This window comes from Barbus barbus (assembly GCF_936440315.1).
Source record: "Barbus barbus genome assembly, chromosome: 4".
NCBI lineage: Eukaryota > Metazoa > Chordata > Actinopteri > Cypriniformes > Cyprinidae > Barbus > Barbus barbus.
Window position 1 is genome coordinate 37,931,844 of NC_136732.1, and position 13,758 is coordinate 37,945,601.

Sequence of the window (13,758 nt, forward strand, 5' to 3'; positions counted from 1 at the left end):
GTTTGAAGATTATTACATTGTAACCACTGCAATGTCTTCACATTATGCTGTTTTTACTACCAATAAAAATCACTGAAATGTGAGAAGTACACATGAAAATAATAGAATGATTTAATATCATTCAACTATTCTATTCCTGATGCATAATTACTACCTCAAAATGGATTAAATTAATATTAAATATTGAAACGTTAAACATTATAACACAGCATTGTTACTTTAGTATTATTTTTATACTATTATAGGCATAGTTTAGATTTATATATGCTAATATTTTGATTAGTTTTTATTTGTATATTTTCAGTATTGATCTTTAGCAATTTATTATTCGCTCTTTATTATATATATATATATATATATATATATATATATATATATATATATATATTCTTTTATTTATTTGTTTGTTTTGTTTTAGTTCATTTTATTTTTCTTCCAGTTAGCAATTTTAGTGCTTTCTTTTTTCTTTTTTTTTTCTTTTTTTGCAACCATGCTTTTAGTTTTAGTTAACAATAATAAAACTGTTCCAAACCTAGTGATCTGGAACTCTCTACATCGGCAGAAACTGTCTGGTGCCTACAATGCTGTGTACATAAGCAGCTCATTGTGTTTTGAAGGACAGCTAGAGAATGCTTCGTGGAACAATATAGATGCAATAATCAATCAGACTCTGATATGCATAAAGTAAAATCAGGAAATAAGTTGAACTAAATGCATTGTTTTATAGTAAACACTCCCAATTTCTGACGTACCTAAACACAAAAGCTTCTTCTTGGAATAGCCAATGCTCCCTGACTACACAGTAACAGCCAGTGTTAGTAACCAGCAGTCACCAGAACGAGAACACGCGTGCGTGTGATTGGTGGAGAGTTGGGTGCGCGGAGCCCGGCATCCAATCACAGCGAAGCTGGTGCGCAATACGCTGACTTTAGGAACATCTGGACAGCGTTCAGCCCTCGGCTGGAACTGACCTATTTTTGTCCAATAGCAGCAGCCAGTCGGTAATTCCGGTGAGATCAGACCGGGCCACGGCACATTGAATGTCATGTGTTCGCGATCCTTGTAGAGTGAGTCTGTGAAAACAGATCCAGCTCTGACTTCATGTCTGCACATTTACACTGATCACCACATCATCAGCGCTCTCGTGGAAATCAGCTCTCATCGCCTGTTGATTCCTTAGATATAAAGATACAATTATACAGTCGAGTGTGAGTGCTTTAAAATAATTTAAATATCTACTGTCATGCAGGGGGTGCGCGCGTGCCCGGCAGGTGCGTGAGACGGAGCGTGTGACAGAGTCTCATGTGTCATGCTTAGTAACGGCGGTTGCCACAGCAAAGGACTGTTGTGAGGAGGCGTGCACACACACACACACACACACACACACACACACAAGAGAGAAAGAATGAACAGTGGAAAAGAATAGACGCCATGACAACTGCATCAGCATCATCAGCATCATCTTACAGCAGCTGTGGAATCTCACTGAAAAACTCACTAACAAGCAACACAAACACTGACACTGCAGATACAACAAGAGGATAAAACTATCTATCTATCTATCATCCATCTATTAGTCTGTTATTCGTGGAGTAACAGTGGCACCCAATCTGTTCCCTGTCCTGAGAGATAAAATACGATGTGGAGGAAACACATTCGCTGCTGAGACTGCAGTTTCATTGACGTGTCACCTGCATTCCCTCCCGTCTCAATTTATTGAAATGACACATTTCACAATTAAAGAGATGTGCCAGTCTGATAGGAATCCAATGAACTACAATTGCCTAGAAATGAAGGCTAGGGTTGTATCAGTACCAACTACGGATGCACGATATTGGAATTCTGCCGATATTCGATATGCCGATATTTTTCGACTCATTTTGGCCGATATCAATGCCGATACCGATATATTTCGTTTTGTTTGGAAACATCACCAAGTCTCTACTGTGCAGAAATTATAAACAAAATATTATTAATTTTGGTTAGTTTTTAACAAGAACTTATTTATTAGAATTAAATAAAAAATAATAAAGGTTTTTAACAGTACATTGAAGCTTTGAAAATAAATATAAATCAACTATATCAATCGCTGCATTTTTTCCCCCAGAAAGATGCAGTGTTAACCCTAATATTTAACATTTGTAGATGGTCTAAAACAAAAGAGTTGTAAAAATTCAGAAAATCTTTTAGAGCTCATGATTTGTTTAAAAAATAAAACATTACACATTAATGAATAAATCAGTATATATAAAATTATTTAATTTACAAGTGTCATGTTTGTGATTTTTTTTTTCATGTAAGCTATAGCTTCTGACCATTAAATCAAAACATACTTATTTTATTACATCAATTACTGCTTTATTTAATCAGAAACACAGTCTAAATGTTATTTGTGTAGGCTATTTTACTTTTAATTTAATTAGAAGTAGGCCAACTGCGCCCCTACTATTAAAACTCCTTACCGAACGGGCATTAGGACCTGGGGGAGGCTGTCACTGCTGCCCCTGCTTGTGCTATAACTGTTTACTCTATCCCACACCGAACGCATCATTCTGTACATGCCTTCACACATTAAATGCAGCGATCCAAAACAGTCAATCTATTCATCATTCAGACAAAACTTTGCTTCAAGAATGAGCCACATTGCTGACGTGATCTAATCGCTAGCACACCCTGAGCACATGCGAGTTAACCCCTTCCCCTTATCGGCAAGACATATCGGCATAATTTTGCATGTCAGGCCGATGCCGATATTTACATTTAAAGTCATTATCGGCCGATTTTGATATCAGTCCGATAATATCGTGCATCCCTAGTACCAACATCTAAATATAGCAAGATGCACAGACGGGAGTCTGGTGAATTAAAGGATGCCGTGTTGTGTTGGGCCCACTCACTCCACCCACAGATACACGACCCTCACGCTGGAGCGAATGGCCCGCAGTCACAGCTCCTGTCCTCTCCGCTTTCCTTTCTCCCATCACATCCTGCAGCAGCTACTGTATTCATCCCGAAGGCCTGCGTGAATCACAGAGGAGATACATTTTAAAAATAGCCAAATTTCTAGTGGGAGTTGAATGCTGTGGGCTCTTTGCAGCATACCGCAGAAAATAAAAGGATTATTGGCCAAATACATGTATGCCTGTGTCTTTCTTAGCTGCTAAAATTTCATAAATAATAAAAAAAGTTTGGCTTTTAGAAAGATTTTTTTTTTTGGTTTTTAGCAAGGATGCATTCATTTGATCAGAAGTGACAGTAAAGAATGTTATAATGTTACAAAGGATTTCAAATGTATCACAGTTTTGAAAAAAAAAAAAAATGAATCTCAACATTGATGGTAAAAATAAAATGTTTCTTGAGCAGCAAATCAGCATTTAGAATGATTTCTAAAGCATCATGTGACACTAAAGACGGGAATAATGCTGCTAATAATTCAGCTTTGATCAGAGCAATAAATTACATTTTACAATATATTCAAGTGAAGAACAGTCATTTTAAATTTTTACTCTACTTTTTGATCAAACGTGCAGCCTTATGAGCATAAGAGACTTTTTTTCTTCTTTCAAGAAAGTGGCTAATTTATTTCTGATTAACAATACTACTATTTTTAGCAAAATAAATTGACATATAACCATCCTAAATATTTAACAGATCAAGACATTTGGATCTCTATTACGTCTATTAAGTGCAAGAAAGCAGGCAAAAATGAAAGATACTTGTTTGTATAATCTATATTCTATGATCATATTTCACTTCAGACAGTAGAAACATGAGCTCACATTATTATTAGTTGAGGAAGAGAAATGGAGATGAAAATGGAGATTTTATAGGTACTTCACGCTGTCAGATAAAGTTTCTTTCCCGTATGTTTCGTGTATGTTTTCATTGTCTCCTTTTTTAATTCATGAAGAGATGCTTTGCCTTTTGTTATTGCATTGTTTAAAAAAATACTGCATTGTTAATAAGATTCCCTTTCGTGTGCACGAAACACATTTAAAACAAACGTAGTTTCAAATGAATAAACTATATAATAAATGTTTAATTACACAGAAAACCAAACAGTGATGTCTTTGTTTTGGGATATTCAGATTTCCCGTCTGGGCAGCAGGCTAACCGAGATGCTTTTAGAAACGCCTCCTTGTTTGTGGTTCTTTTAGATGTTTCCTAGTTAAAGCATTTCCTTTATTGAAGCTCTCTGTTTCATTCAATGAAAACTGCTTTGTTCTTTGCATTTCTGTTCAGAACCTCCCCTTCGGTTTACAGGTAAAGTCACTCCTACAAGATCAATGAACACAAGCGGCGTTTGTTGCATAATACAGCTAATAAGTTTCTACTTCTACTTAGGTTTCCCTAGTTTTCATGGGAATTAGTTTATTTACAGGAATAGCTAATCCAAAAATGAAAATTTACTCACCCACAGGCCATCCAAGATGTAGATGAGTTTGTTTTCTTTATCAGATTTGGAGATTTGGAGAATTGTATCATTACATCACTTGCTATCCTCTGCAGTGAATGGGTGCCGTCAGGATCCATTGGTGAGCAAGTGATGTAATGCTACATTTCTCCGAATCTGATAAAGAAACTCTACATCTTGGATGTACGGTGGCCGAAAGAGCTCAGTGCGCTGCAACTTCAGAAAACACATGCAAATAGAAAAAAACATATGCACATCAAGAAAACATCTTCATCGGTTTGACAAATGCGCACAACACAAACAAATCTTATTTGCAGCGTGTTTCTTTATTTGTTTATGTTATGAGCATTTGCAGCACCTGCTGTCAAATTGATGAAGATGTTTTCTTGGTTTGCAGGTGTTTTACACAGCAGAAATTTACAGCATTGAACCGTTTTCTAAAATTACAGTTTCTTACCGTAAATTAGCACATGATCTGTGGGGGAGGGGAGGAACGGCAAGAGTGAGCGAGTGACACGACTTTTCAGTGGAATCTGCAGTTTTCATCAAGTGTGAAGTTGAAGCCCATTTACAGGTATCAGATCACAGGTTAATATAAAATAAGTGTGCTCACTTTTAATCTTATTCATTTCATTTATTTTTTCACTTTAAAACAGTGGATGTAGCTAAATTTATTGTTCCTCAAAGTTAAGTGTGTGTGTGTGTGTGTGTGTGTGCGCGCCTGCTTGCAGCTGGCATATTTTTGTTCTTTTATTGTGCAAAAGTGCAAAAGTTAAGAATACCCTAATATAGATTATTTTGTTATTTTTGGATTATTCAGTTATTGTTATATAACTGTCTATAGACGCTTCGTTGGAATAAACCCAGAAAGAGACTCAAAGACCTGCAGAGGCAAGGTGGTCTCGAAGAAGACGGGCAAGGTGGTGAATAAAAAGTTTGCAACAGTTAATCCAAAGGTTGTCTCTCTCCTGAAAAATCTTGTGGATTTCGAATGGGATTTCATCTAGGTAAGTCAATTTGCACATACACACTTATTTCTGTACCTGTCTCTTAATGATGTTTTTGAAGCATCAAAGTGGTAGTTGCAAAGGCAGTCTATGGAAGGAAATCTGACAGCATTCTGTCATCAAAAAAGTTCTTAATTTGTATTCTAAGGATAAAGAAGGTCTTACAGGTTTGGAACAACATGAGCATGAGTAATTAATGACAGAATTTTCATTTTGGGATGAACTAACCCTTTACATTTAAAATAGGGTTTAGAAAGAACAATAACCCAGAGTTATGGACAGTAAAGCCCTTTTTTGTGACAGGCATCATTGTACCATGCCGCTGAATATAAAAAAGCCTGCCACCTCTTCTTCAAGCTCAAAATGTCTCCCCATTTACTCTCTCCTTAATAGGGTTAGTTCACCCATAAATTCAATTTCTGTCATTTATTACTCACCCTTGTGTCGTACACACCAATCTTAAAGGATTAGTTCACTTTCAAATTAAAATGTTCTGATAATTTACTCACCCCCATGTCATCCAAGATGTTTATGTATTTCTTTCTTCAGTCGAAAAGAAATCAAGGTTTTTGATTAAAGCATTCCAGAATTTTTCTCCATATAGTGCATGTCAATGGACTCCAAACGGTTGAAGGTCAAAATTACAGTTTCAGTGCAGCTTCAAAGGGCTATAAACGATACCAGACGATGAATAAGGGTCTTATAGTGAAATAAGGGTCTATCGGTCATTTAAAAATAAAAATGTATATGCTTTATAAACACAAATGCTCGCCTTGCTCTGTTCTGCGATGCGCGTTCATTACTTCACGTAATATATAATTATGTTGAAAAGGTCACGCTTGACGTAGACGGAAGTACAGAGTCAATGCTTACAAGGGTGAAAAACTCCATCTTATCTTCTCCTCCAAGTTCAAAATCATCCGACATCGTTGTTTTACCTTTTAACTCACTTTTTTTGTAAACGGCGTTTCACTTAGTATTTGCACGTTCAACTTGTAATCACTGACTCTGTACTTCCGCCTACGTCAAGCGTGACCTTTTCAACATAATTACGTATTACATGAAGTCATGAACGTGCATCTCAGAACAGAGCAAGGCGAGCATTTGTGTTTATAAAGCATATATATATATATAAATGTATTTAAATGATTGATCGTTTTGTTAGATAAGACCCTTATTCATCGTCTGGTATCGTTTATAGCCCTTTGAAGCTGCACTGAAACTGTAATTTTGACCTTCAACCGTTTGGAGTCCATTGACGTACACTATATGGAGAAAAATTCTGGTATGTTTTATTCAAAAACCTTAATTTCTTTTTGACTACATCTTGGATTACATGGGGGTGAGTAAATTATCAGGAAATTTTAATTTGAAAGCTAACTAATCCTTTAATGTTACTTTTGTTCATCTTCTAAACACAAATTAAGATCTTTTTGATGAAGTCTGAGAGGTTTCTGTCTCTCCATAAAGATCCAGTGCAACTACCACTCCAAGGTCCAGAAAGGTAGGAAAAAGGCATCATTAAAGTACTCCATGTGACTCCAGTGGCTTAAACTAAATTTCATGAAGCGACGTGACTGCTTATTTTGCGTAAAAAAAACATAATTTACCACTTTATTTACAAAATATTATCCGAAGCGTTCACGCTGTTCCTGTTCCAGTTACTTGCCAGGTTTTGACACTTAAACTAAAATCACCTTCAAAAGTTTTCATATTCAATACTGTTTCTTAAAGGCTGTTTTTAGGGGAATGTACACCCCAAGCACGTTCTTGGCCTGTTCTTGTACCAAATCCAGGTTTTGACTTCTATTGACTTTTATTAAACTAAAATCAACTTCAAAGGTTTTCACACTGTTTACTATTTCTTAAAGGCTGTTTTTATGGAAACACAAAAAGACTGATTATTCTATTGGTTCAGTTATGATTTGCTTTTTTGTAAAAGTATTCAGATTGTCACTAAAATGTCAATAACAGTTTTCTTGGGAAAATATTATACATTAAATATTGCAATACCAGTTTATTTGTACAAGTACATATATAGATATTAAAATTAAATAATGCATAACTTAGAATACAGTAATGAAACTGCAGGATTACAAAGGAGTACAAAGCTGGAAACCCTGCTGCCAGTATTTTACTGTTAAATTACAGAGAAGTTGTAATTTAGATTACGGTAATGAAAATGTAAAATTACGGTACACAGCTGGAAACCCTGCTGCCAGTATTTTACAGTTAATTTACAGGTAAATTTTTTACAGTGTATCTATTTGCAGCGTGTTTCTTTATGTGGTTGTGTTGTGAGCATTTGCAGCGCGTGTGTTGTAAAACTTATAAAGTTATTTTCTTAATTTGCAGGTGTTTTTATTCTATTTGCAGCACGTTGCACTCTCTCGGTCACCGTATGGATGGCCTGAAAGTGAGTACATTTTCAGTAAATTGTCATTTCTGGGTGAACTGTTCATTTAAAATGTTGGTGATTTGATGTTACTTGAGTGCATGTCTGTGTGTATTGTAAGCAACTGAGACTTGACTGTAAACAAATGAACGCTTTGTGTTTGTGTGCATCATGTGATTTTTTAGACTGGCTATTTCTGCCTGATACTTTATCAGCGTGAAGCGTGTTTTTGACAAACACAAATACTCAATTGAATTGTGCAATTGCACATCAACAGTCAGAAACACAGATGTGGTGAGTAAAGGAAGTACTACACTGCTGTTCAAAAGTTTGGTCTCGGGGGTTAACTACCGCTAAAACCATAAAAACAATCGTATATCTTGCTTGAAGTAAACTAAACCTTAACTGAAATAGGATTCAATTAAAGCTAGCAATAAAAATGAAATAGACATCTTTAAAAAAAAATACTAAAACTTACAAAAAGAGATAACAAATAAAAAAAAAATACTGAAAATTATTAAAATAAAAACTAATTCAAAATATTTGATATAATTTTGGGAAAGTTATGAACAAACATTCTTCTAGTAACAATACTAGAGCGTTTGTTTAAAATGATCTGATGTTTAATAAATTCAAAAATGTACAAAGAATGTTTGCACAAAGAAATAACATTTCCATAACGTAATGCTGGGTTAACTGTATTTGTGTGTTGTTGGTTCTGATTGTATTTATTATGTGGAGTTAATAGCCTTGTCTCTTCACATCTCTCAGGGGATGACAGTGGCAGGGTGGTCACTTCCTGCGAGATAAACAGAGCCCACAGAGTGAACACACAACAACAACAACAGGCATATTCTCTGTCTTGCGTGCACACACACACACGCACGATTCTTCAAACTCATAAATGTTACAGACCGCTGTTCCAGGTGTAACTCTTCCTCTCAGTGGTCTAGCAGAAGTCTTGAGTCTGGCTGTGGAAAAACATGCAGTCAGACCCAGAGCTGCTGTTGCTTAACATAATCCAGCACTTCTGAACTCACTGAGAGCCGCTCCGCTGCGTTCCAGCAGACTCATGCTGAGATAAAAGACACTAAACTCGACTGATGTTCATCCTCAACCTCCTGTCAAATAGACTGATGTGCACATACAAGAGAAAAATCATAAATGACATATCTTTAATATCTCCTGATAGCCCTGATATTTCTACTGAGAGCTGAGAGTTTCGGGAGAGATCTTAGCGATGTCTCAAACTGCACACAGATTTGCCAAGTGAGGGAGCAACTTTTGAGCAATAAAAGGGCCCTCTGGCACTATACATTTATAAATAATAATAATAATCATTTTAAATTATATATATGAATAATGCTCACTAATTTTATTATCAGTAATTAATTATAATGAATTATAACTAAGAATTACGGTTTATGTAATACTACTAATAATACTTCTAATATATTATCATTGCTATTATTATAACATATAAATGCTACAATTAATCTTGATTGTGTGTGTGTGTGTGTGTATTATTATTGTTATTTTACATTATAAACATTATATACATTACTGCATTAGGCTAACTGAGACTTGTTATAGCACTTGCTTATCATTGCTGTTTTGTTGATTTTGATCCATTGTCCTCATTTGTAAGTCGCTTTGGAAAAAATCGTCTGCTAAATGACTAAATGTAATGTACATTTGAAATTATACATTATATCTATTAATAATTCGAATAACTTTATTACTGGCAATTAATTATAATTAATTCTAACAAAAATGATGATGTATATACTTCTACTATTACTACTACTACTACTACTACTAAATATAATAATAAATATATACTTCTTAATTACATTACATTACATTTAGTCATTTAACCGATGCTTTTATCCAAGGCGACTTACAAATGAGAACAATGGGAGCAATCAAATTACATATAAATACTACTATTAGTCTTGGTGTCTGTGTGTTTGTGTATATATATACAAATTCCTCATACATGTATACATACAGTACTTGGCAATAAACGTGAGTCTGAATCTGATATATCTGTATGTATGTAGTGTATGTATACATGTACAGTCATGGCCAAAAATATCGGCACCCTTGGTAAATATGATCAAAGGAGGCTGTGAAAATTAATCTGCATTGTTAATCATTTTGATCTTTTATTTAAAAAAAATCACAAAAATCCCCATTTCCACCATCAGGGCAATAACTATGAATTTCCTATCAACATAAAATGTTACGAAACTGCCTGCAAGAGGACGTGTGTCTATATCGTCCTAATGCACGGTGAGAATTTGAGTGGCTAAAGACTCTCCAAGGACCACAGCTGGGGAATTGCAGAAAATTGTTCAGTCTCTGGGTCAGAAAACCTTTAAAAAAATAGTTCGGGAGGGTTTCAAGAAAGATTCTCCTAGCTCGTCCAAAAACAAACTCCAGCATATTCATATGACCTGGCGATGATTTATTTGGCCTAATCAGCAGTGGGAACTGAGATCAGAGAGCGGAGAAGACGCAGATATTCCCGATTACTGAGAACATCTGACTGCTACACAAAACCACACATACAAGGGCGCGCACACACACACACACACACCATGCACTCAGTACTGTACTCAGAATCTCTCCCTTCACTTGACAAATACTCTGCTTTTTATCATGCTGTATTGATATTTTCTCTTTACTGTCAGGGCCGGTGTATATTTGTACTGAATAATCAGGTGAAGGACCTTTTACCAAGGTAAGAATAGAGGTACTAATTGGATTAACAGTCACTCACTCTTTACTTGTGTTCACGTCTATAAACTTAGACTGCTAAAACTGAACTAGCATGTTGCTACTGGTGAAAAATAACACTGTTTTAGCTGGATAAACACACACATCAGTTCTCCAGTGCCATCATTGATTTAATCTGCCTGCCGATTACAGCCAAAAGTAAATGCAAATTCATTTGTTTTCCATTAATTTAAGATGGATCGTCTCTCATCTGAGGATAGAGGACTAGAGTCCAAAACACACAATGCTGCCAGTTGACAGAGAAAATGTAATAGCAACACTTTGCTAATGGCTGTGAAACTGTACATTGTATTGTTTTATTAAAATAACACATTGTTGTCTCTGTGAAAATGAATTTATTAGATGGTTTTCCCTTTTATGCTTGAAGCAAGCAGATACTAACTCTATATAGGGGAAAAAAAAAAAAAAAACTGGTTAAAGACAAATAAAAATGTATTTTCTAAACCTAAAATATTTATAATTTAATTCACTCATGTCAGAGTTAGACAATTATGGAAGCCTATTTATTTATGAATGAATAAATAAATAACATTAGTTTCTTGTAAAGCATTTGTATTAAACAATTGTAACTTTGTTTCTTACAATTTGGTACTTTATTTCTCATTTTTGTAACCTTTTATTGTACAAAGATGTATACAATTTTGTTTAAAACTTCTTGCAATTACCTTTTTTTCTGAGGCATAAATGGCTTTCTATAGCATTCAAAGAATAAATTATTCCTACATTTCCTCAGGTTTTTAATGCCATTTAGAGTTGGGTAAGTTTTAATGGACTAGTTTACTCATAAATACACTTACTCTCACATTTTACTCACTCTCATGTTATTCTATATGACTTTCTTTCTTCATGGAACACAAATGAGATGTTAAAACAGTGGATGATGCTGTACATTTTCAGGGCCTAAAAAAAAAGAAAACACCATTTAAATGTAATAACAGTCCATATTGCTGTTATTTATTACAGTCTTTATATTGTTTTTAAATCATCTCTTAAAACCTATTTCTTTTCTTTGGCTTTTAATTCACTGGTATGAAACTGTGGGTTGTCCTGTGTTTTATCTATGTATCTGTTTGCTCAGCACTTTGGTCAGCCGTGCTTGCTGTTTTTAAATGTGCTATATAAATAAATCAAACTTGAAAACAGTCCATATTCCAAGTCTTCTGAAGTCACATTATGCTTTGTGTGATAAACTGACTAAAAGAGTATTCATTATTTCATGAAAATCTTCCTCTCCATCGCCATTCTCATTCACACTTCCACATATTCAAATATGCTGTATTGTGCATTATACACTCAAAACACTGAATATATGTGTGCATGACGGGTGAATCATTGCTTTAATTTTGGACTCTGTAGGGAACTCACAAGATCCTGTCCCTGTCTGTTGTGCTACTGAGAGGTTTGCGTTTGTAGCTCCGCTTTTTAATTTAATCTTTACCTTACTTTCACTCTCTGTTGTTTAAAGTGATAATATATAACTTAATTCCCACCACATTTCTGGTATTATCTATCAAACTAATCAAACTAATTTGATCGTTCGCTTTTTAAAACCGCGAGTGCAGCACATCAGCTGGTTAGCTTGTTACTCGCGGTTCCATTCGTGTTTCTATTAGCTTGTTAGCATTCGTGTTTCTATTCGCGCCTATTATTGTTTTCTTTTTTCTCGCTCTGTTTTCATTTCTCTCTCGCTTCATTTTTCGCAAGTTCATCAAACAATAGTGGTAAGTGGTAAGTTAAGTTGGTATCATTAATCAGTCATGGTGAGTAATGACTTCTCCTGCTATTGTTGTTTGCACTTCATGTCACATGTATAGTTTATCTCTCTCTGTCGGCGATGAGGGATTCACATGTGATAAATGCAGGGAAATAGTTAGGCTGACAGAGAAGGTTTCAGAATTAGAGACACGCATCCAAACTTTAGTTGAGGATAGTAAGAATGTGAGGGCTGTAGATACTGCTTTGGATGTGACTATCTCAGGGAGTCCTGTACATTGTTCGGTTCCGGTTGAGCCCGTGCAGCAGGGCAGCTGGGTGACTGTGAGGCGGCCTAGTCGCGGGTCAAAGCACCGCTCTTCTGTTCCGATCAGAACATCAAACAGGTTCTCCCCACTCAGTGACGAACCCACTGAGAAACCTGATGAAAGTGCTCTGGTTATTGGCGATTCTATTGTACGGAACGTGAAAATAGAGACACCAGCCACCATAGTCCAATGTTTACCGGGAGCCAGAGCGCCTGACATCTTGGCAAATTTAAAAGTGCTGGCTAATGCTAAACGTAAATTCAGCAAGATTGTTATCCACGTCTGCGCTAATGATGTTCGACTTCGCCGGTCGGAGATCACTAAATATAATGTTAAAGAGGTGTGTGAACTTGCAAGTACGGTGTCAGACACTGTAATATGCTCTGGTCCGCTCCCTGCTTACTGTGGCGATGAGATTCATAGCAGACTGTCGTCACTCAATGGCTGGATGTCTAAGTGGTGCCCGCAGAATAGCATGGACTTTATAGACAATTGGACAAGTTTTTGGGGCAGACCTGACCTGTTGAAAAGAGATGGTGTTCATACCTTCTGGGGTGGTGCCGCTCTTCTCTCTAGAAATATGGCACATAGTCTTAGAGTTCGTACTTGACTAACTGGGGCTCAGGTCAGGAAGCAGACAGACTGGCTAAACCGACCGTCTGCTAGCCGCCTTACGTCACAGAAGTCAGTTAATTCTCAGCACATAGAGACTCCTTCACCCAGATATCACACTATAGAGACTGTGTCTGTTCCCCGAACTAGAAAAATACAGAAAACGTCCAAACCAAATTAAGAGTAACAATCTAATTGATGTTCAACAAATAAAAAATGTTTACAATACAGAGAAACAATCGATAAAGCTTGGCTTACTGAATATCAGGTCCCTTTCTACAAAAGCACTTTTTGTAAATGATTTGATCAATGATAATCTAGATTTGCTCTGTTTGATAGAAACATGGCTAAAACCAGATGAATACATTACTTTAAATGAGTCCACCCCCCAAGATTACTGCTATAAAAAAGAGCCACGTCCGAAAGGTAAAGGGGGAGGTGTTGCTACAATTTATAGCAATATTCTCAGTATTTCTCAGAGGACAGGCTTTAAGTGTAACTCCTTTG